Genomic DNA, 21,526 nt, shown 5'->3' with positions numbered 1-21,526 from the left:
ATCAGACAGAAGTAACCCCTACTTTGCTAGCATGAGTTTCTATAACTATGGTAAACTAGGCCATCCCACATATAGGTGCCTTGATAAGCCTTCTTCTTCAAACCATGACAAAAGAGTGGCATATTCTTAGGAGGATAACTCTAGTAGCAAGGAACCTAAAGTGAATCACATAGAATTAGAGAAAGGTGAAAACCTCATGTTTAGAAGGGTACTAATCAAGCGACCAACTCTAGATGAACCTAAGAATAGGAGAGCTTTGTTTAGGATCATATGCAATATTCTTGGGATGGTTTGCAAGGTAGTAGTAGAATCTAGATCTACTCACAACATCATATCACAAGAGACAGTCACCAAGCTTAAACTAACCAAGATACCCTATGTGAATCCCTATACGGTAACTTGGCTCAAGAAAGGTAAAAGCATCTTAGTAAATGAATAGACTTGGGTTGATTTCTCTATTGCAGGGTACAAGGATAGGTTTTTGTATGACATCTTGCCCATGGATGCTTGCCATCTGCTGTTAGGTAGACCCTTGTAGTTTGATAAAGAAACAATGTATGATGGAAAGGCCAATTCCATATCATTTAAGAAGGGAGGTAGAAATTTTAAAATCAAATCTTTGGTGGAAGGAGATGAACCATAGTCTAAGGTGCCTAGTGTATTGCTATGTAGTGGAAAAGAGTTTGTCAAGGATCTCAAGGATGATGAGAGCCAAAGCTATGTAGTTGGATTGAAGTCCAAAGGAGAGGAGAAGATAATCAAAGAGCCACTGCAAGTATTAAGAAATATAAATATATTGGATAGAACTCCTACTACTTTACCTCCTAGAAGGGTGATAAGCCATCAAATAGAATTTGTTACCGGTGCATCTTTTCCAAACAAGGCAACATATAAGTCTACTCTTGACCAAAACTTGGAAGTAGCAAGACAAGTACAAGAACTTTTGGATTAGGGTCCGCTCAAGAAAAGTATAAGCTCATGTACAGTCACTATTGTACTAGCAACCAAGAAGGGAGGAAAATGGAGACTATTCATTGAATCAAGGGCTATAAATAGGATCACAATCAGGTATAGGGTTACCATACCTAGGATTGAGAATCTAATGGATTGTCTTGGAGGGACAATCTACTTCACAAAGTTGGATTTGAAAAGTGGATATCACCAAATTAGGATTAAGGAGGGAGATGAATGGAAGAAAATATTTAAGACAATAGATGGTTGTATGAGTGGCTTGTGATGCCATTTGGCCTCTCAAATGCTCCTAGAACATTCATGAGGCTCATAAATGAAGTGCTTAAGGACTTCATTGGAAGGTTTGTGGTTGTGTATCTAGATGATATACTCATACTCAACAAAACCAAGTAGGATCACATTAAACATGTGGAAGCTATACTGCAGATGTTGTATGAGGAGAAGCTTGCCACCAATCTTGAGAAGTGTGACTTTTTCAAACAAGAGCTTGTGTATTTGAGTTTCGTAGTATCAAAGGGGTCCTTGAAGATGGATCAAGAGAAGGTTGCAGTTATTCTCAACTAGCCACCACCTACCACATTTACTGAGGTAAGAATTTTTCATGGTCTAGCTCACTTTTATAGAAAATTCATTAGGAATTTTAGTGGCATATGTGCACATTTGCTAGATACCATTAATGGTGGAGTCAAGTCAAAGTTTAAATGGACTTTAGAAGCAGAGAAATCCTTTGATATGCTAAAGAAACAAGTAACTACCCAACCTATTTTGCAATTGTCTAGCTTTGAGAAGTTCTTGACCATAGAATGTGATGCAAGAGGCTTGGCAATAGGAGTGTTAAGTCAAGAAGGTAGGCTAGTAGCCTTCTTCAATGAAAAGCTAAATGAAGCCAAAAAGAAGTATTCTTCTTATAACTTTGAGCTCTATGCCTTAGTCCAATCTCTTAGGAAGTGAAGACATTACCTATTGCGCAAGGAACTTTTTGTATTTACTGATAATCAAGCCCTAAGCTATATCATCACTCAAGAAAAGTTTAGTAATAGACATTTGAAATGGATGGATTACTTGCAAGCATTCACTTTCACAATCAAGCATAAGAAAGGGTAGATGAACAAGGTAGAAAATGCATTGATCAAGAGATTGTTAATTTTCCAAGAAGTTTAGTTACATAGCATTGGGATAGAGAGATGTCATGTCCCCTTTTCAAATAATTAAAAAATAATAATCTTTGCTAAGGCAGGCAGGCCCAAGAAAGTGAAGTTTCGGAAAAAGGGGGTTAATCTTTGGAAACCGTTGGACTAATAAATGAAAATTATTATTAAAATATGTTTCATTAACCTCTCTTGGACATGAGTTAAAGTTATGCCCTCTTTTAAGGAGTTTGGAGGCATTTTGGGCACATTCTAGAACTTGATTTTTGCTCATTCTTTGTTATTCTTCAGAGGCTGCCAAACCTGTGGAGAAGGAGACCCAAGAACGGGAGTTTGCAGGTTTCCAGGGAGACCCAAGAATGAGAGTTTGCAGGTTTCTAGGAAGGCTAAGGACGGGAGTTTGAAGCTATTCCATGTGCATGCTCATACAGAGTTTGCCTTTGTGCTGAACAGTGTAGATTTGTGGGTTTTTGGGTGTATTTTTTGCATGAGTTTGGTGTTTTCAGTTGAGCATTTCATATCAGTTTTGGTTGCTGCTGTATTTCAGACTTTAAGCTATTAAAATAGAGTTGAATATATGTATTGGGACGTGATGAAACTTCTGAGATAGTTTATTAGTGTTGTGTGGTGTTTCCGAGCATTTTTGTGTTAATTTCGGGAGCCCGATGAGCATAGTTTTTGTCCTACATTTGAGAACTGTTGTGTAAAGGTTATACAGATCTGGAAATGTCATTTTGTAGGCTATTATGCTGCTGAAATTTCTATAAAAATGTCCACTTTCAGATTTATTAATAATTGGTGAAGCTGTGAAGCTTTTGGCACAATTTCTGGCATACTCGATTTGGGGTTTCTTGAGAAATTTGGAGGATCTTTGTGATATTAGTTGTTTGATCTTAAAGATCTGGTTAAAGGTTGGAAATATCATAAAAAATCAGAAAAGGGACATTACAGTGGTATCAGAGCCATGATCTTGCCAGCCTGAGGGTTTGTAGAAGTTTGCAGGTCAGTTTTGACAACTACCCAGATCTTGCATTTCAGTTTTGAGAACTACCCAAATCTTGCATGTCATAATTTATGATTGCATGTTGCTTCTAATCAGCTGCATGTCAAAATTTATGGTTGCATGCTACTTCTAATCATTTTCATGTTAGTTCTTGGTGAATTTGGTGGTTGTAGAAGTTTGCATTTCAGTTTTGACAAGTACCCAGATCTTGCATGTCAGTTTTGACAACTACCCAGATCTTGCATGTCATAATTTGGTGGTTGCATGTTGCTTCTAATCAGTTGCATGTCCAAATATATGGTTTAATGCTACTTCTAATCATTTTCATGTTAGTTCTTGGTGAATTTGGTGGTTGTAGAAGTTTGCATATCAGTTTTGACAACTACCCAGATCTTGCATGTCATAATTTGGTGGTTGCATGTTGCTTCTAATCAGTTGCATGTCAAAATCTATGGTTGCATGCTACTTCTAATCATTTGCATGTTAGTTCTTGGTGTTTGAAGAAGTTATATCCTATTGGGGTTACACTCTACTTTATCCAGAATGGACAGGTGTAGTACAGAGTCTCAGAGGGAACGATCTTGGACAATTGATAGCCAGAGTCAAAATAGTAGAAAGGATGGTTATTCAGACATTCGAGATAAACTTATGAAAATAAGCCATGACATGTCTAAACAGTTGGTTGAGCACCACCGTATAATGAATGACATGTTATCTGACCCAGCTAAGGTGGATAAGTTGACTGGATTTCTATTTGGCAGATTTTCTCACAGGACAGATGACACAATTCCCAAGAACTTGCATGAGGAGTTTGAGAAACTAGCTGATAGCCAGGTAGAGGTCTCAGATTCTACTCTACCATAGGAGGTGGTGGGAAAGGATATTACACAGATTGATAGTAACGGTCAACTTGATACTCAAATTGAGACAATTGTTTACAGGTTGTCAAAGGGTGATGCCACAGGTATTCAGGATGGTATAGTTACAACAGGTAGTGACTACAGTGTAGTGGGTTCAGATGATGATTATGAGGATGTTGTTGTGCAGGATGGTGAGATACTTGGTAGAGATGAGCAAACATTGAGCATTCATGACTTTGCTGAGAAAGAGTACCAGGCACAGTTAGATGCCTCATCACATGAGGTTGAGGCAGGTAGTACTTCACATGATTTATCCCGCCAGCTGAAGGTGAGTGAAGATAGTATTTTGACTTCATTATCTCATCATGATAGGTATGTGGAGTTAGTTGGTATTGGTCATATTACTCAAGTGAGGATTTTGCTTGAGTTACCAGCTGATTCTAGTTTACAGATATGGACTCAAGATTGTTATATTGGCATTTGGGATTCAGTTGACAGGAGATCTTTAACACTTTTTGGTAGCAGTGTTTGTTTGGGTGCTATCATGGATTTGATTAGCAGATTGCACGGTGTTGTCTTTTCTTGTGCTAGCAGCTTGTCCAATGTTGGTATTAGTTTTTATACACCGATGTTGGGCTTTGTTCATATATCCAGTCGACCATACTTGCTAGAATGTGTTGATGATATTTCATATTTGGCAGTGTGTATAGATGAGTCCCAGGATCATATTGGCATTGATGACATCCAGGAGGATGCAACGGGCAATTTTGAAGACTTAGTTTCCTTGGGTATAGAGGAGTTGGACAGCAATGCTAATGTTTTTGATACTCCGTATGTTGATATGAGTTTTAGATTTGATTCACAGGATATGGATGGTAATACTCTAGAGACTAGTAACTTTGAGGATACTCCTTTAGATAGTGCATCAGAGGAGGTTTGTAGGAGACAGTCAAGCCAATACCATCATGTGTCTAATCAGTTGAGAGTTAGTGACCAAGACATTGCTATCACTTGCCAGCATTTCGATGCTTCTCGTCAGTTGTTAGCAGTTTATGGATGGGGTTCTCCTACTAGTGATGAGCAGGGAGGCAGTTATCTTTCCTTGACAGAGTTCCACTCTTTATGGGAGGCTATCCAGATTCTGAGATAGGATTATATGCAGTTGGTAGCCGACAGAGATTATCTTATGAAGTGGGGTAGTACATCATATGATGCATTGTTGGCCAAGGAAGATGAGGTGAGTGAGCTTACTGAGCAGCTTGTGGTGACTTCTGAGATTCTTGAGAGTACACAGTTGGCTTTCAAGGAGTCACAGTTTCATTTGGCTAAGGTGACCATGGAGTTAGAGCGACTACAGTCTTCACTTGATTCTATACAGTCACAAGCAGTGGTGTTTGGTGATCCGAGGATGTCCATGGCCGAGATTGTCAGAGACAGTGGAGATGGGGATGCATCCATTCTTGATACTAACATTGGAATATCAGGTTCATTCCCACTAGAGTTAGGTTTAGTTGAGTTGGGTGTTGTAGCAGATTGTTGTATGCCTGACATGGTGGTGGCCTCTAGTATTGATGGCGCAGAGACTAGAGATTTATCAAAGATCATGTGTGATGTTGGTGAGTCGACAGTTGGCATGGTTCCTACTAGTAACACTACTCCCTTGGTGATATCTTCGGAGGTAGTAGTTAGTTCCAACATGGTTAATGATCAATTGCAGTTAGTTTCATCTAGATTACAGTCTGAGCCACTGACTGAGATTGGTGCATTCTATCGGCATTACATTGTGAGGTATGCTCATCAATTTACCTTTGATGACCATGTTGATGAGATAATGATACAGAGATGTACTTTGGTTCCTAGTGCTTATCATCAGTTATGGGACAATTTGATGCCTCAAGATGAGAGTTGTGATGGGCATGACATGGCGATAGGTTCTACAGTTGACAGCTTGATAATACATGACTTAGAGCAGGAGTTTCAGAGTGATGCTTCAGCGGGTGTTGTTATTCATTCTACTCCTTTGGCTATGACATCTCCTGACTTAGCTGGTGATCAGTCACAGTGGGTTGTATCACTTGTTCATGGTGAGTTGTTGACTAAGGTTGGTTTTTTTTATCAACATTATATTGCAAGGTATGTACATCAGTTAGCATTTGATCCTTGTGTTGAGGAGTTGATGGCAGGAAGATTTGGTTTGGGTTCCAATTCTTGCTATTTATCTTGTGATGGCTTTTCACCATCAGGGGTGCATGGTAGTTATGGTTATGAGATAGTGGCCGGTGATTTGCAAAGTTGTGTTGACTACAGGAGTTGTACAGTGTGTGGATTCTCCATACTTGGTACAGTTTCATTCGAGAGCATTCACCATTGTTGCAGAGTTGGATTGTGCATTCTGTATAGGCCAGTGGGATGCGTTGATGGTATTTACTGTGTTGGTAGTTTGATTTGTCCACTTTGCTTGGGTTCTGATGTTCTAAGAGTTTGTGCCTTATGGGTTTTTGATTGTGGTAGTGGTGATTTCAGAGTTTGGTTGAGCTATAATTGTGAGTTTGATTATGGATTCCTCTTGGTCATATTGCAGAGGATATTGCAGGAGCCTGTGTTAATTGGTAGTAGTATAGTTCATGACTACATTTGGGATCCAGGTGGATTGATTGGTTTATTGCTCAACCATTGCTTGAGGACAAGCAATGTTTGGGAGGGGAGGACTTGTCATGTCCCCTTTTCAAATAATTAAAAAATAATAATCTTTGCTAAGGCAGGCAGGCCCAAGAAAGTGAAGTTTCGGAAAAAGGGGGTTAATCTTTGGAAACCGTTGGACTAATAAACGAAAATTATTATTAAAATATGTTTCATTAACCTCTCTTGGACGTGAGTTACAGTTATGCCCTCTTTTAAGGGGTTTGGAGGCATTTTGGGCACATTCCAGAACTTGATTTTTGCTCATTCTTTGTTATTCTTCAGAGGCTGCCAAACCTGTGGAGAAGGAGACCCAAGAACGGGAGTTTGTAGGTTTCCAGGGAGACCCAAGAATGGGAGTTTGCAGGTTTCCAGGAAGGATAAGGACGGGATTTTGAAGCCATTCCATGTGCATGCTCATACAGAGTTTTCCTTTGTGCTGAACAGTGTAGATTTGTGGGTTTTTGGGTGTGTTTTTTGCATGAGTTTGGTGTTTTCAGTTGAGCATTTCATATCAGTTTTGGTTGCTGCTGTATTTCAGACTTTAAGCTGTTAAAATAGAGTTGAATATATGTATTGGGACGTGATTAAACTTTTGAGATAGTTTATTAGTGTTGTGTGGTGTTTATGAGCATTTTTGTGTTAATTTCGGGAGCCCGATGAGCATAGTTTTTGTCCTACATTTGAGAACTGTTGTGTAAAGGTTATACGGATCTGGAAATGTCATTTTGTAGGCTGTTATGCTGCTGAAATTTCTATAAAAATGTCCACTTTCAGATTTATTAATAATTGGTGAAGCTGTGAAGCTTTTGGCACAATTTCTGGCATACCCGATTTGGGGTTTCTTGAGAAATTTGGAGGATCTTTGTGATATTAGTTGGTTGATCTTAAAGATCTGATTAAAGGTTGGAAATATCATGTAAAACCAGTAAAGGGACATTTCAAGAGATTCAAGAGTCTCTATAAGGAGGATGAAGACTTTGCAGAGGCTTACAAGGTATGTTCTAACTTTGAGAACCATTTCCATAGCAAGTTCTCTGAATTTACCTTACAGAATGGGTTGTTATTTAAGGGAAATTAGTTATATGTACCAAGGGGATCAATAAGAGAGAACCTAATTTAGAAAAAACACAATGGGAGCCTAAGCGATCACTTTGGCATGAAAAAAACCTTAGACTTAGTCCTCTATTAGCCAAAACTAGTTAGGGATGTGACTAAGTAAGTTGAGAAATGCATGGTGTGTATTAAATCCAAGAGCGGAATGAATAATGCAAGTTTATATTAGTCCTTACCAATCCCAAATAGGCCATAGGACTATATAATCATGGACTTCATAGTAGGTCTACCCAAGAAAAAATAGGCATATGATAGTATTTATGTAGTGGTTGACAGATTCAGTAAGATGGGACACTTCATTCCATGCAAGACTACTAATGGTGCTAGCCACATTGCACACTTATTCTTTAAAGAGGTTGTGAGGATTAATGGAATTTCATTGAGAATTTTTTTAGATAGAGATGTAAATTTAATGAGCCATTTTTTGGAAGACCTTGTGGAGAAGACTTGGACAAACCTTTTATTTGGATCAACCTACCATACTCAAATTGATGGCCACTGAGGTGGTTAACATGGTTTTGGGTAATCTTTTGAGGTGCCTAACTATGGAGTATGAGAAAATATGCAATGTTATCATTCCCCAAGAAGAGTATGCTTACAATGAAATTAGGAATAGAACCATAGGCAGAAGCCCATTTGAAATTTTGTATGGGATGCATACACGGGGTATATGTGAATTGAGAGATCTTGGAGGCATGGAATATAGGAGTGGACATGTTGAGGATTTCACCCAAACTATGAAGGAAATCCAGGAGTAGGTGAAGAAGACCATCCAATATAGCACACAAAATTTGAAAGCCAAGGTGGATGAAAGGAGAAAATAAATTTAGTTTTCTATTGGGAATTATGTTATGGTGCACTTGAAGAAATCAATATTGTAGAAAGGTGTACCTACTAAATTGCATATGAAAAGAGTGGTATCTTGTAAAATCATAGAAAAATATGGTGCCAATGCATATAAGGTTTATTTTCCATCAAATTTGGGCATCTCTCCTATTTTCAATGTGCAAGATTTGGTTCAGTTCAACAGTTCATTACCCGAGGTTTCTCACAATAGTTAGGGATTCAATGCTGATCTGGAACCTAAAATGGTGCCTTCACCAAGCAAGCTGGAAGTTGAACATGTGTTGGACTCTGGAGTCAAGAATGCCACTAGGTACAAGGTATACATGGAACAACTCATCAAGTGGAGACACAAGCCAGACTCAGAGGAAACTTTGATTGGTGAGACAAACTTTAAAAAGGTGAGCATCTCCAAAGATCTATTGTCCATAAGAGTGACATAGTTTTTCTCTGTGGGGGAGTATGGTGCAGGGGCACCTAGGTGGGCTAAAGATAGACCTAGGAATCCTATGTTTGTTTTTTATTATAGTGGTGCTAGCCACACCATTAGGTTAATAAAGGGACTAGCCCAATCCTAAGTTGAGGAGTGTTAAGTTTAGGAAGCCTTATTAGGCCTTAGTTGCTCCTAGTTACATTTTAGGTCAAATAGGGTTTTTTTTTGTGATTTGGAGTAGAATGGAAAAATAAGTGATTTAAGGTCCTTTCAATATGTTTTAAGTCCATTTAGGGCTTTTGGTGAAGTCTGGTAGCCTTTGAACCAAGTTTGAGGGCCAAACTCAAAAAGATGTAAAAGTTGCTCAAAAATTGTCAATGTTGTCATTGACAACATTGACAAATTTTTGTTGCATACGAGAAAATTTGTGGATGGGGCTTGATAACTACTAGAAATAGTTAGGATTGACCACTGGACAACTATATAAGGCCATTCTTGACCTTTTCAAGGGGTTGGAGGAAGTTTTGATTTTGTGTGTACAGACTGTACAATAGTAATATAGTGACAGTTTTGTGCTTTCCAAGTTTTGTGAGTTTTATTGGATTTAAAGAAGTGTGGCAACCATTAGAAGTGCTAGTTTAATTCCTTTCTATATTCTATACAATGTTGGATTTCAATTTTGTGGTTTGAAAGATAGTTAGTTAAATTATTTTGGTTTTTGCCAGTCTATTGTCCTAAACCAAACAATTGGCCAAGATAAAGTCATAGAGCCTCTTATCACTGTAGGATATGCATGGTCTTTTAGGATTAGGAAAATGAATCCATGTACATATTGTATAGTGAAGGAGGGGCCATGGAAAGAAAGGATGGAGTTTTTATGGTGATGCCCTAGGAGAGCCACAATTGCATGGATAGGGATCACAATAGATTATAGAGGTTTTAGGAGGGATTGAAAGCTTATATTGCTTCAATCAAAGCTTGGAGTGGGATAGAATCATGTGTGGTGAAGCCCCAACTATAATGGGAGGCACTAGTGAAGGTCCAATGGAGGGTAAAACTTATTTCTTGACAAATAGGCTAAATACCTTATAAAACTTGATTTTTAGGCACAATTGTAGGCCATACTATATAGATGGTTTGGAGCCTGACACCTCAAGAATCCTTTGGTACTCTAAAAAGAATATCTAGATCCATGGTTAGTTTACCCCATTTTCAAGGAATTTTTCAAACTATTTAGGATTTTCATCAAATGGAAGGATAATTTCTTATAGCCCTAGTTGCAAACAATTTTGTGTAGTTCTTGGAACTTGATTAGGATTTCATTGTAAATTGTGGTTTTAAGTCTTGGAGAGGGTCCTAATGCCTTCCTATATAGTCATTCCCTCATTTGGAGTGATATATAAGATGTTGGGACAGATTGTGGTCTTGGTGAAAAGGAAGCAAGAATGGCTAATTCAATCATAGGAAGTAGTAAAAGAGTTATTGTTCTACCTAATTGGTATTCACTATTTGAATGGACTAGGACCTCATAGATAGGATCCTAAGGGAAGTAGAGTAGCTAGAAACCCTATTAGTTCAAGAGAAAGACCTAAGGAGACCCTAGTAGAAACTGGGGAAGGAGCAAGACTAGTTGTTACATCAGATAAATAAGCCTCATTCAATATAGAAGGTAAACCAATGGTAGATGCTCTAGGATATATGTAGAAAATGCACCATAAAAACTAAATAATGTTCCCTTTGGAAGAAACAATGTCATGTGTGTATCTATGGATCCTTCCTAATATGTAAGAACCCTCAAAATGTATGATGTCTTAAGAAATTGAATAGGAGTCTCCAAACACATGAATATGATAAAACCTAAGCCATGAAAAGTGACATATCAAGTGAAGTTTGAGGCTCATGAAAGACAATCTCCAAAGACTCAAATGTCTTCTTGAAGATAAATGGACCTCTTATAAATGTTTTATCAAATGATTCACAATCACATGAAAAAATCAAATGCAAGATCAAGTGGAGAATAAATATGATGGTCAAAATGTTCCCTCATAGAAAATGAAGAAATATCATCCTTTTCAAAGAGAAGATGAGTCATCAATGATGTTTCTCAAATCCTCATTGTAGGACTTACAAACTGTTGAGATAATGGGTGTTGCACACATTGCGTAATATTATTATATTTTATTATTTTATTTTATCATGTAATGTTCCACCTAGATGGACGTGCAACATGTAAAGATTTCTATGGAATATTCTTGATGAGTTGTATTGTAACATTGTGAAAATATTTCATGTAATTATTTAATATTGGGGAAAAGAATTAAATGCCCAATATTAAATGTGGGGTCAGTTGGTTAGGTAGCACATGGTTTTAGCACATGGTTTATGTAATACCACTTGGTGGTTTTGTGGGACTTGCTACTATATAAGAAACCACAAGGGTAGTTGTTGTAGAGAGAGAGTGACAAGGAGAAGACAAAAGGCAAGAGTTGAGCGGGACAAGGCTTGATAGGTTAGCCAAGGGAGCATTTGTGAAGGTTGAAAGTATGGCATGGGATGTGTGGATTCATGCTTGTTCACATAGTTTTATCGATTGTGGCTATGGCCATGAAGGCTTCCATGGTTGTATGGCAATGGTATTTTTGCTGAATAATACATGGTGATGGATGCTTTTGGAGGTTGGGTTTTTCCCTCAATGAGGGTTTCCCAGGGTATATCTTGTGTCACATTTTGTGGGTATGTTGTCTATTCTCTTCCATGTGGATTTTAATTCTATGTTTATTTTAGATCTATTATGGGTTATGTGGAAATGGTTATATTCTTTGTTGCCAAGTTTCCTTTCACAAACAAACTTGCAAAGTCTATCAAGAACTCATCTTAAACAACTAGTTTTGGAAGACAAGGAATATCCTATTTTCTTGAATTTCAAGCATGGATGGTTGTATGAATGCAAGCATCATTAGGAGTAACAATATACATGATCTCTATTGAATACATATCTCTAGGTCTCAAAAATAAGTCCATCTTGATAGCACCTGCAAGGCATCATCATCAAAAGAATATTATCTACAACATCAAGTAGAATGTGACAATGTACAACTGGATATTTTAGGAAAGGAGAATGTAATGCCTACCAAGGAACCCAAAAGGACAAGACTAAACAATAATAAGTTTAGTGAATGTTTTTTAAAAATTCTTTTTCTTGTTTTGTCTACCTAACTCTTGATGCAAGATTCCTAATAGGTTCCCTAAAATTGTCCTATAACACGTCTTAGTTTCCAAATTTAGAGTTATGTTTATACATCCAACCTAACTAGTAAGTATTTCCTACTTGTAAATGATTTAATTATTATTCACTTAATTTCTCTTTAAAATTCCCATTTTCACTGCTTAAGTTAAATCATCTATCTATTTGTATCTACTTAGAGTTCATACTCGATACATTACTCCTGTCAATATCCCTTAGGATTTATCCTATCACTTATTAATCTTTAATCTAAAGTAGAACCTAGTCACTCTCAATTATGTTAATCCACATAGTCATCCCTATAGGATTTAGAGTAAGAGAGAAAACATTTAGATAGACTTTCCTATTCACTTTGATTACTAATTTCTAGGTAATATACACAACTCCAGATTAATACTTTTACCATTTCTAATTTAGAAAGTAATGTCCAAGGTATTTTAGATAAGTTGTATTTACTTGATATGTATTGAACTATTCTAAGAGTACATTAATTGAATTTAAGCCTTTGACTACCATTTACCAATTAATTTTATTCCAACATTGTAATAAATTTCTAAAAAAGAACAATAAAATACATTAATATTATTATTTAATATGAAGGAATATATAATGTCCCCACATCATTATTACTTCATTAATTTTTGAAACAAGACAATAAGTTCTCACTTTCCTTAATTTCTCCTAGAGATACCCTTTCTCCCTTTTACATGACTTTTCAACTAATGATGCATATACATATGGTCGTAAAACCTCTTTCAAGAGTTCATATTAAATATTTCTTCCAAAGGAATGCATGATAAAGAGTTCAAGAATCAATAAATAATCCTTAACAATAACTTAGCAAGGATTCACATAGAGCCATCCATAAGACAAGAATAGTAGCTCAAAAAATATTTTACCTCCTAACCAAGTAGAACTATAAATAGCCCACTTCCAGAGCTAGGAGACAAGACCATGATCCACATAGGTTCTAAGGAAATATAAGGCTAGGGTTCACCATTTCCAAATATCATAATAAATGTGGGGCCCATTTGCCGTTGCACCAAAAGCCATGACTGTTAGTGAACATGGAACACCACATAATTAACCACCTGTGGGCAGGGGAGCGCGTCGCATCACCCAACAATCTCCCCCTCACTTTTAATTATTTTCCCCAATATTAAATAATTACATGAAATATTATCACAATGTTACAATACAACTCATCAAGAATATTCCATGGGAATCTTTACATGTTGCACATCCATCTAGGTACAACATTACATAAAAATAAAATAATAAAATAACAATATTATGCAATGTGTGCAACACCCATTATCTCAACAATCTCCCACTTGTTGTATACATTGCATAGGGTCAATCCGTAGCCACACAAAATGAACAAGGGAACAATCCCTCCTAGCACATCCACCATCATGGATCAAAATACATCAAGTGCTCCATCTTGGTACCCGCAACAAAATCAAAGTATCCAGCATCTCGAACATGAATGATCTCACCTCCTATTATGCCACTCCCACTGGACATACATAGAAGCCATCCAAAGAGAAAGCCACCCAACCTGTCGCATTACAAGATTATAAAATCCTGTACCAACTAAAATTCCAAGCACAAATAACCTGATCCAAAGGTAATCACATGTATCCGTAGTTGTCAAAATATCCATAGCTGAAATAGGACCCACAACAAGTGCCAAACCCATCCAACTATCCATACCTCAAAGGTATAACAAGTGAATCTCATATCACCGACATATCCAATCTGCAACCTGCAATCACAAGCCTCAAGAGCAATACCTGCCATGTATATACCAAGAAGCTCCCACTGCAAAAGATAATGTCAAATCTATAACCAATCCACTCAACACATCTCAAAGAAGTGAATCCATGTAGTATCAAGGACATCCACAATACATAAACTAATATCCTGCAAGAACAACTCTCATAACAAGTCTCCAATGCTCTCCAAAGTTCACCACAACCAACAAAGGAAAGAGAAAGAAATAACCATGTCATCTCTCACATGACATATATGAGCACAAACTAGTGATCACAATCTCTAACCAATCTCAAATCTAATGTAGGAAAAACTGAACATCCAAGAAGATAACCAAGACCAGAGAAACCATGCAAATCATAACCTGTATCATGTCCTTCTACACACACCTCTAGATGTAAACTGTGCAAGTATGATCTCCTCCATAAAACCCCAACAAGAAGCCTCAACAACACCCAAATCATACCATATAACTAATCATGGATGTAAGCCTCTCACAAGAAGATCAAACTCAATAAACCCATTCCTAAACCAAGGTATATGCCCAATATAAAACCATCTCTCAAACTCAACCAGCATAACAACATATGCACATGGAGATAACCAATGCTAAACCATCTCTCAAATGAACCCTCCAAAACTAACTCATGTACCATAGCTCAAGATCCATATTCATGAAAGACAAGCATAAATATAATGCAACTGAGAGAAACAATGGGCTATACCTCTCAAGTAGCAAACTGCCGAGTAGACCAAGAGTGGGGAATGAGAATGCTCATCCAGATACCCAAGTCTCCAACCAAGACTCATCTAAGAACAATCTCCTCTCAAGTCCATATCAGGTGACTGCCCCTCGGACTTCCTGCTGAAACCATCAACTGTCCCAACAAATACTTCTCTAATCCAAGAGAAATCAACGTCACCACCGTCTCTAAGTATCCATGAGCACTTATAACCAATCAATCCATGCCAACTCCAAATGCAACATAGCAATATCATGAAGTATCTAGCTTATGATCAGTGTACTCAATACCAAGAAACTAAAGCAAGATCAATGTCAAAGTTCCAACCATGGCCTCAGGAACATAAACATGACAACATGATCTTACCATCTCAACTAAAGAGATAACATGCTCCATATGAACACACCATAACATGTCACAACTCTAAACGCATATCAAGAGTATACCATGACATAATAATGAAACCATCCTCATACCAAAGATAACATGCCAAATAAAAGCATAAACCACACCTTTGCCAAGAACCTTGTGAGTCCTCAAGATGCAACCATCTCCACACACCATGAAGAAAACCATCTCCACATACCAGGAAGAACCATCTCCACACACCATAAAGATAACCAAGAACCCCATGAGTCTTTAAGATCTATCCATCTTCACACACCATGAAGATAACAAGTGCACCATGCAAATGTCAAAGATGCTTCTGCAGCAATAGGATCTAAGACAAACCTCCAACATCTGCAAACACTCAATAAATATATCAATGCCAACAACTCCCACTCAACTATGGTAGAAAGTCACCTATGGCATCATAAAATCCATCCTCTCCAAACCAAGAAGATATAAACCAAACCAGGAACTAATCCTGCACTATCACCCCATCACTGTCACAATCTCCCACTAAACTATGTATCCAAGCTATCCATGACATCATGATGAAAACCCATCCTCTAACCATGAGAATCAACCAAGGCATTAAACCATCAAATAACTCAAAGTGCACATCATGAGCTCCTCAAAAGAAACTAAATAACCATGATCCTCAACCAAGAAGATATACCATCATAACTAAATCAGAAAATCCAAGCTAATGAACATCAAGGATGTACCTATATAACCAATCATGTCATGCCAAAATCTATGACACCATGATCACATCCATGAACCAAGCATCTGGCTCTCAATATGTCCAACCTGTCAGCATAAAATAGTCAACCACAATCCTCCACCATGACTGTACCTGGTAACAACATCTCATCCCTTCTACATGAAGATAAAATCATGTGACTTAGGGCATAGACAACCCAAATCCAAGCCACCAATCTGAATATGCATCAATAATGAAAGATCAATGGGCAAAGACAACCCATAACCAAGCTATAAATGCAACCTGTAAGTATAGACCGCTTACAACACTGCACAACTTGTAGACCCAACAAGTCATCATACATATCCAAATCCAAACACTGATAACCATATCATCATGAGACCAATCTAAAATATGAATTGAGTATACAATGACATCAAATCTTAAATCTCCAATGCCATAAACTCACAATGTTACCATAGTCAAAATATACCTATAAACTATTTAGATCAATATATCAACAAATAAATCATGCCAAACCTGCACCAAATATGAACCAATGTGTAGAGCTCTCCAAGAGCTTTCCATTGACTATTCGGAGTCCAAAATCCGACTCCGTATGCTCAAGTTATGCCCTAATCCGTGCTCAAAATAAACAACATCTAACTTTAGGGCTCTTAAAACCTGGAAAAATATCAAAATCACAGAACCAAACTTACACCATGTTGTAGTGCTCTGAATTAGCTTTCCAACGCCTATAAGAACTCTAAAATCCGATATTCTGAGAGAAAGTTATGGCCGTTTTACTAAGACAGTCTTTTTTACCATTTTCAGTACGATTTTTCATTTTTTTTTTTCAGTGACAAAAATTTCGACGGGATTAAATTTGACGGCCATCATGGGCTGAAACTTAAAAACTCTTTCATTTCCTCTGAAAATGGCCAAATTAGGGCATATTATATATCAAATTTTATGGAAATGTCGACCCGGATCCAATGGTGAGGTCTGTTTTTACCCAGGAGGTCATTTCTATATGCTACCCCCCAAAACCCTCATTTAAAATGAAACATCCGAAAAACCTTTTTGTTCAACAATTTCTCATGCCCAAATCTTTTAACATTCCATCATAACAGCAAATCCAAAACCCTCAGATCTGCAATAAATCATTCATATATTTTGCCCTTTTCTTTTATCCTCTCATGCATTCCCATGGATTCAATCTAGGGTTACAATAATAAAGCCATAGCTCTGATACCACTTGTGGGGCCCATTTTCCATTGCACCAAAAGCCATGACTGTTAGTGAACATGGAACACCACATAATTAACCACCTGTGGGCAGGGGAGCGCGTCGCATCACCCAACAATAAACATAAAAGAAGCATAATAAACATTAGATAAGCACATCAAAATTATAAGTACACATCTTAACAAAATGAGAAAATAGTATGAAAAACATGAAAAATAAAACATAAAGGAAACCAAAGGCAAAGCAAGAGTATGATCTTACACTACAACTAAGTGAGTGTCATCACATACTCCCTCAAATATTGGGATCAACCTCCTAAACCATTTTCACCCTGCCACATCCATGCCTTATACAAAATGACATATGGTCCCAGTACTCCAACATGGCATATGTGACCTTATCACACTTTCCCTAATGTTGGTATCAACCTCTCAAACTGTTGAGATAATGGGTGTTGCACACATTGCATAATATTGTTATTTTATTATTTTATTTTATTATGTAATGATGGACGTGCAACATGTAAAGATTCCCATGGAATATTTTTCATAAGTTGTATTGTAACATTGTGATAATATTTCATGTAATTATTTAATATTGGGGAAAGAATTAAATGCCCAATATTAAATGTGTGGTTAGTGGGTTAGGTAGCACATGGTTTTAGCACATGGTTTATGTAATACCACTTGGTGGTTTTGTGGGACTTGCTACTATATAAGCAGCCACAAGGGTAGTTGTTATAGGGAAGAAAGAGTGACAAGGAGAAGACAAAAGGCAGGAGTCGAGCGGGACAAGGCTTGACAAGTTAGCCAAGGGAGCATTTGTGAAGGTTGAAAGCATGGCATGGGATGTGTGGATTCATGCTTGTTCACATAGTTTGCTCGGTTGTGGCTATGGCCATGAAGGCTTCCATGGTTGTATGGCAATGGTATTTTTTGCTGAATAATACATGATGATGGATGCTTTTGGAGGCTGGGTTTTTCCCTCAATGAGGGTTTCCCAGGGTATATCTTGTGTCACAATTTTGTGGGTATGTTATCTATTCTCTTGCATGTGGATTTTAATTCTGTGTTTATTTTAGATTTATTATGGGTTATGTGAAAATGGTTATATTCTTTATTGCCAAGTTTCCTTACACAAACCATGATCACCCTACCACATCTAGGCCTATATGGAATGATGCATGGTCCCAATACTCTAACATGAAAAGTGTGGCTTGAATACCATTTATCTTGATTAATGTGTTAACCCAAACCCCCATTGCCCATTTATTTTTTAATGTTTCCACTTGATTACCAAACTCACACGTAGAGCTAGCCTACATAGGGTTTTTGTCTCTAACACATAGGATCCTGTAGTGACCACTTCTCAATCCCATCACCTATGGTTAACCACTCACCTAGGGGTATCTAACCCTACACACAAAATCATGAGAATATATATATATATATATATATAGGTTTAGGGAGAATACCCAAGGGTCCCATACCCTTAGGTTAACCCTTGAGCCCTAACTTAGCACATGAGCATGGGAATTCAAGAAATAAATAAGCCATCACAAGGAAAAAGAATCATATGTGTATGTCTTCACAAGAAGCTAGATGTTGAATACACATATTATACATCACATAAAAATTTGACATGTCTCTAGTGTCTTGAAACACTAATTGATAAAATAAAAACCTAAGTAGGAGGTCAAATTGGTTAGAACCCTTAAATCAAGCATATATAATTTCCTAACATGTAACATGTATAAGAAATAATGAGAAAAAACACATAAAAGATATCATAATTTAATATCCTATGCCTCTTGTTACCTATAACCCTCTATTAGAATATAACTTATCTCCAAAAAGTGGTGCATAATTACCTTAAGAATAGACATAGAAATTTGCACAAAAAAGAACTCAATCTTTTAAATAACCCTAGGAACTAAATGTAAAAACAAATAAATCACAAGAATATATAAATAGATCTATAGTTTATCAAATAAATGTTGCAATCAATAAGTTCAATCCACACTTCAAGTTCTACAAAAATTCAATGAAAGTAGGAGCAAGGAGAGAAAGAGAGGAAAATAATCCAACTTGAGATACATCATTCAAACTATACCATCTTAAATTGGACACACTTTGATTTAATACCTTTTAGCTCCTCTTTAGTGTGTTTGCATTTCATATTCACACCTTAAGCACACACTTAACATATTTTCTCCTCTTTCTCCTAGGAGAAATTGAGGTAGGACCTAGAAAATCCTTCTTGATTTCCCTGCTTCACATATTCACTACATTAGGACCTAATCTGTGAGTATCCTTTCTTCCTAGGACCTCAAAATCCCATATTAGATCTTTGGATGATAGTTCAACACACTTGTTCCATCCCTAATCCTTACCAATTTGGAACCAGGACAAAAAGAAACTGAAGAATGACCTTCTCAACTAGGTTGACCTAGATTGACTTGTCCCATAATAGGTTGACTTAGGTTGACTTGGTCAAGACTAGGTCAACCCTTGTTGGCCTAGTCCCAAGGTTTCTGTTTATTAAGGGCTTAGAAATGTTTAACTCCTTTGTTATTTCTCGGTTGTGTGGTCGGCCCTTGTGAAGTAATTTCATGAAATCTCCTATAAAAAGGCATTCAATCCCTCAATTGTAAATGACATGGTATGAGAGGAGCAAGGAGAAAGAACTTTTGGACATTCCAATCTAACTTAGAAAAATTGCAAAGTGAGAAAAGGGTTGATTTCTTATTCTTCATTACAAGTGAGGCTATTATTCTTCATCAAGCTTTCAAGGGCGAATATATCAAACATGGAGCTGTGAAGGGATCTTGAAGATGGTTAGAGTACTTTAGCCTTAAGGGTTTGGTATGATTTCTACATCATGCTTCACATTTGATTCTTTACATCCTTCATATATCTAGATGCATTTTACATACGTGCACACTTACATGACAAGGTTTCACTCATGGAGTAGATTCGTATCATTTTAGCATATTTACATTCTAGATCTACAAATCTTTGGGTTACACACATACACATGACATTTTTCCTAATGACTATTTGTGGAGGTGGAAATCACCAAAATGGGGGGTTGACTAAGGAAAACTTCTTTATATCCACCCATATCCACAAAACTTGTTACAGATTTATAGGTGGGGAACAAAAAGAATTATAGATCTAGAACCTACTATTGAGGTTGATGAAAAACCAACCCCATAGCTCCCAAGAATCATTTACATGCAAACACCTGTCACAAAAAGAGAGAAGCAAAAGCTATGGAGGTTGGAATTCATAGATCCAAAGAAGATGAAACATTCTTGATGTGCAAAAAAGATACTACAATTGTATTCAATGAAATAATTATTACAAAGAGATCAATCCTTATAAATGAGATCAAAACCCTAAAAGGTAAAACCTGGGTTGCATGATAATAATAATAGATAATCATATTAATTATTATATGCCCAAAGTTTAGGTTAAGTAAACTAGACATAATAAGTGACTTAATAATTAAATCAAAATTATTTAATTAATAAGGAAATACTTTGTTACTCTAACACCTACTTTTCTAGAGCTTTTTGGATAAGTCAGTTTTAGGTTGTTGGACTATGTCAACTTGGTCATAAGATGTCTTCCCAAGTTGACCTAGTCCTTCAGTCTCCATTTTGGGGAGATTTATGGGTTTTGTTCCTTTTGTGATTTTATTATGAGATCTACAACCAAAAGTTCAGAAATAGTTCAGATTTACTAGTTTTGGAGCACAATTACATCACCCTCTTCATATTTCAAGGTGAGTACCCTATCCTTTATTTTATTTCTTAGTATACATATACTTTCATATCTTTATTGGGATATTTGTGTGTATTTCAGTTATATATTTGTCATATCTCTTACTTACATTGCATGAAAGAGAACTTGCTAGCGTACTTCCTTGACCAGTTTCTAGATTTTGTATTGGCATCATTTTATCCTCTTTATGGTTTTTCTAATAAAATTTAGGGCTTATTGAGAGTTATGATCGAAAGTCCCTCTTTCTCTTGTATTGAATGGCTCAAGGAGAAAATGTTCAACTTACTTAGTCTTGTTTGCATTATTTATCATTGGTGTCATTTTCCCCTTGAACATTTTGGTGAACCCAATGTGAATACTCCTTTTTTTATCTTCTTAGATATATATTTATTTTATCTATTAAATACATAATTTTAAACTAAAAAAAAAATTGCATTATTAGGATTACTTTTCATTTTACATGTTCTTGAGTGATATTGCGTTGCTTCAAGATGTATGATTTCTTTCATGAGTATTTTGATGACGCATCTATTAGTAAACCTTTAAAGGTGTCTAGTAGTGAAGAGTTGGATGAAAGGAATGA

Source organism: Cupressus sempervirens, chromosome 9, assembly GCF_028749045.1.
Source record: "Cupressus sempervirens isolate cs-2001-9-10 chromosome 9, ASM2874904v1, whole genome shotgun sequence".
Classification (NCBI taxonomy): domain Eukaryota; kingdom Viridiplantae; phylum Streptophyta; class Pinopsida; order Cupressales; family Cupressaceae; genus Cupressus; species Cupressus sempervirens.
This window is presented reverse-complemented; position numbering follows the sequence as displayed.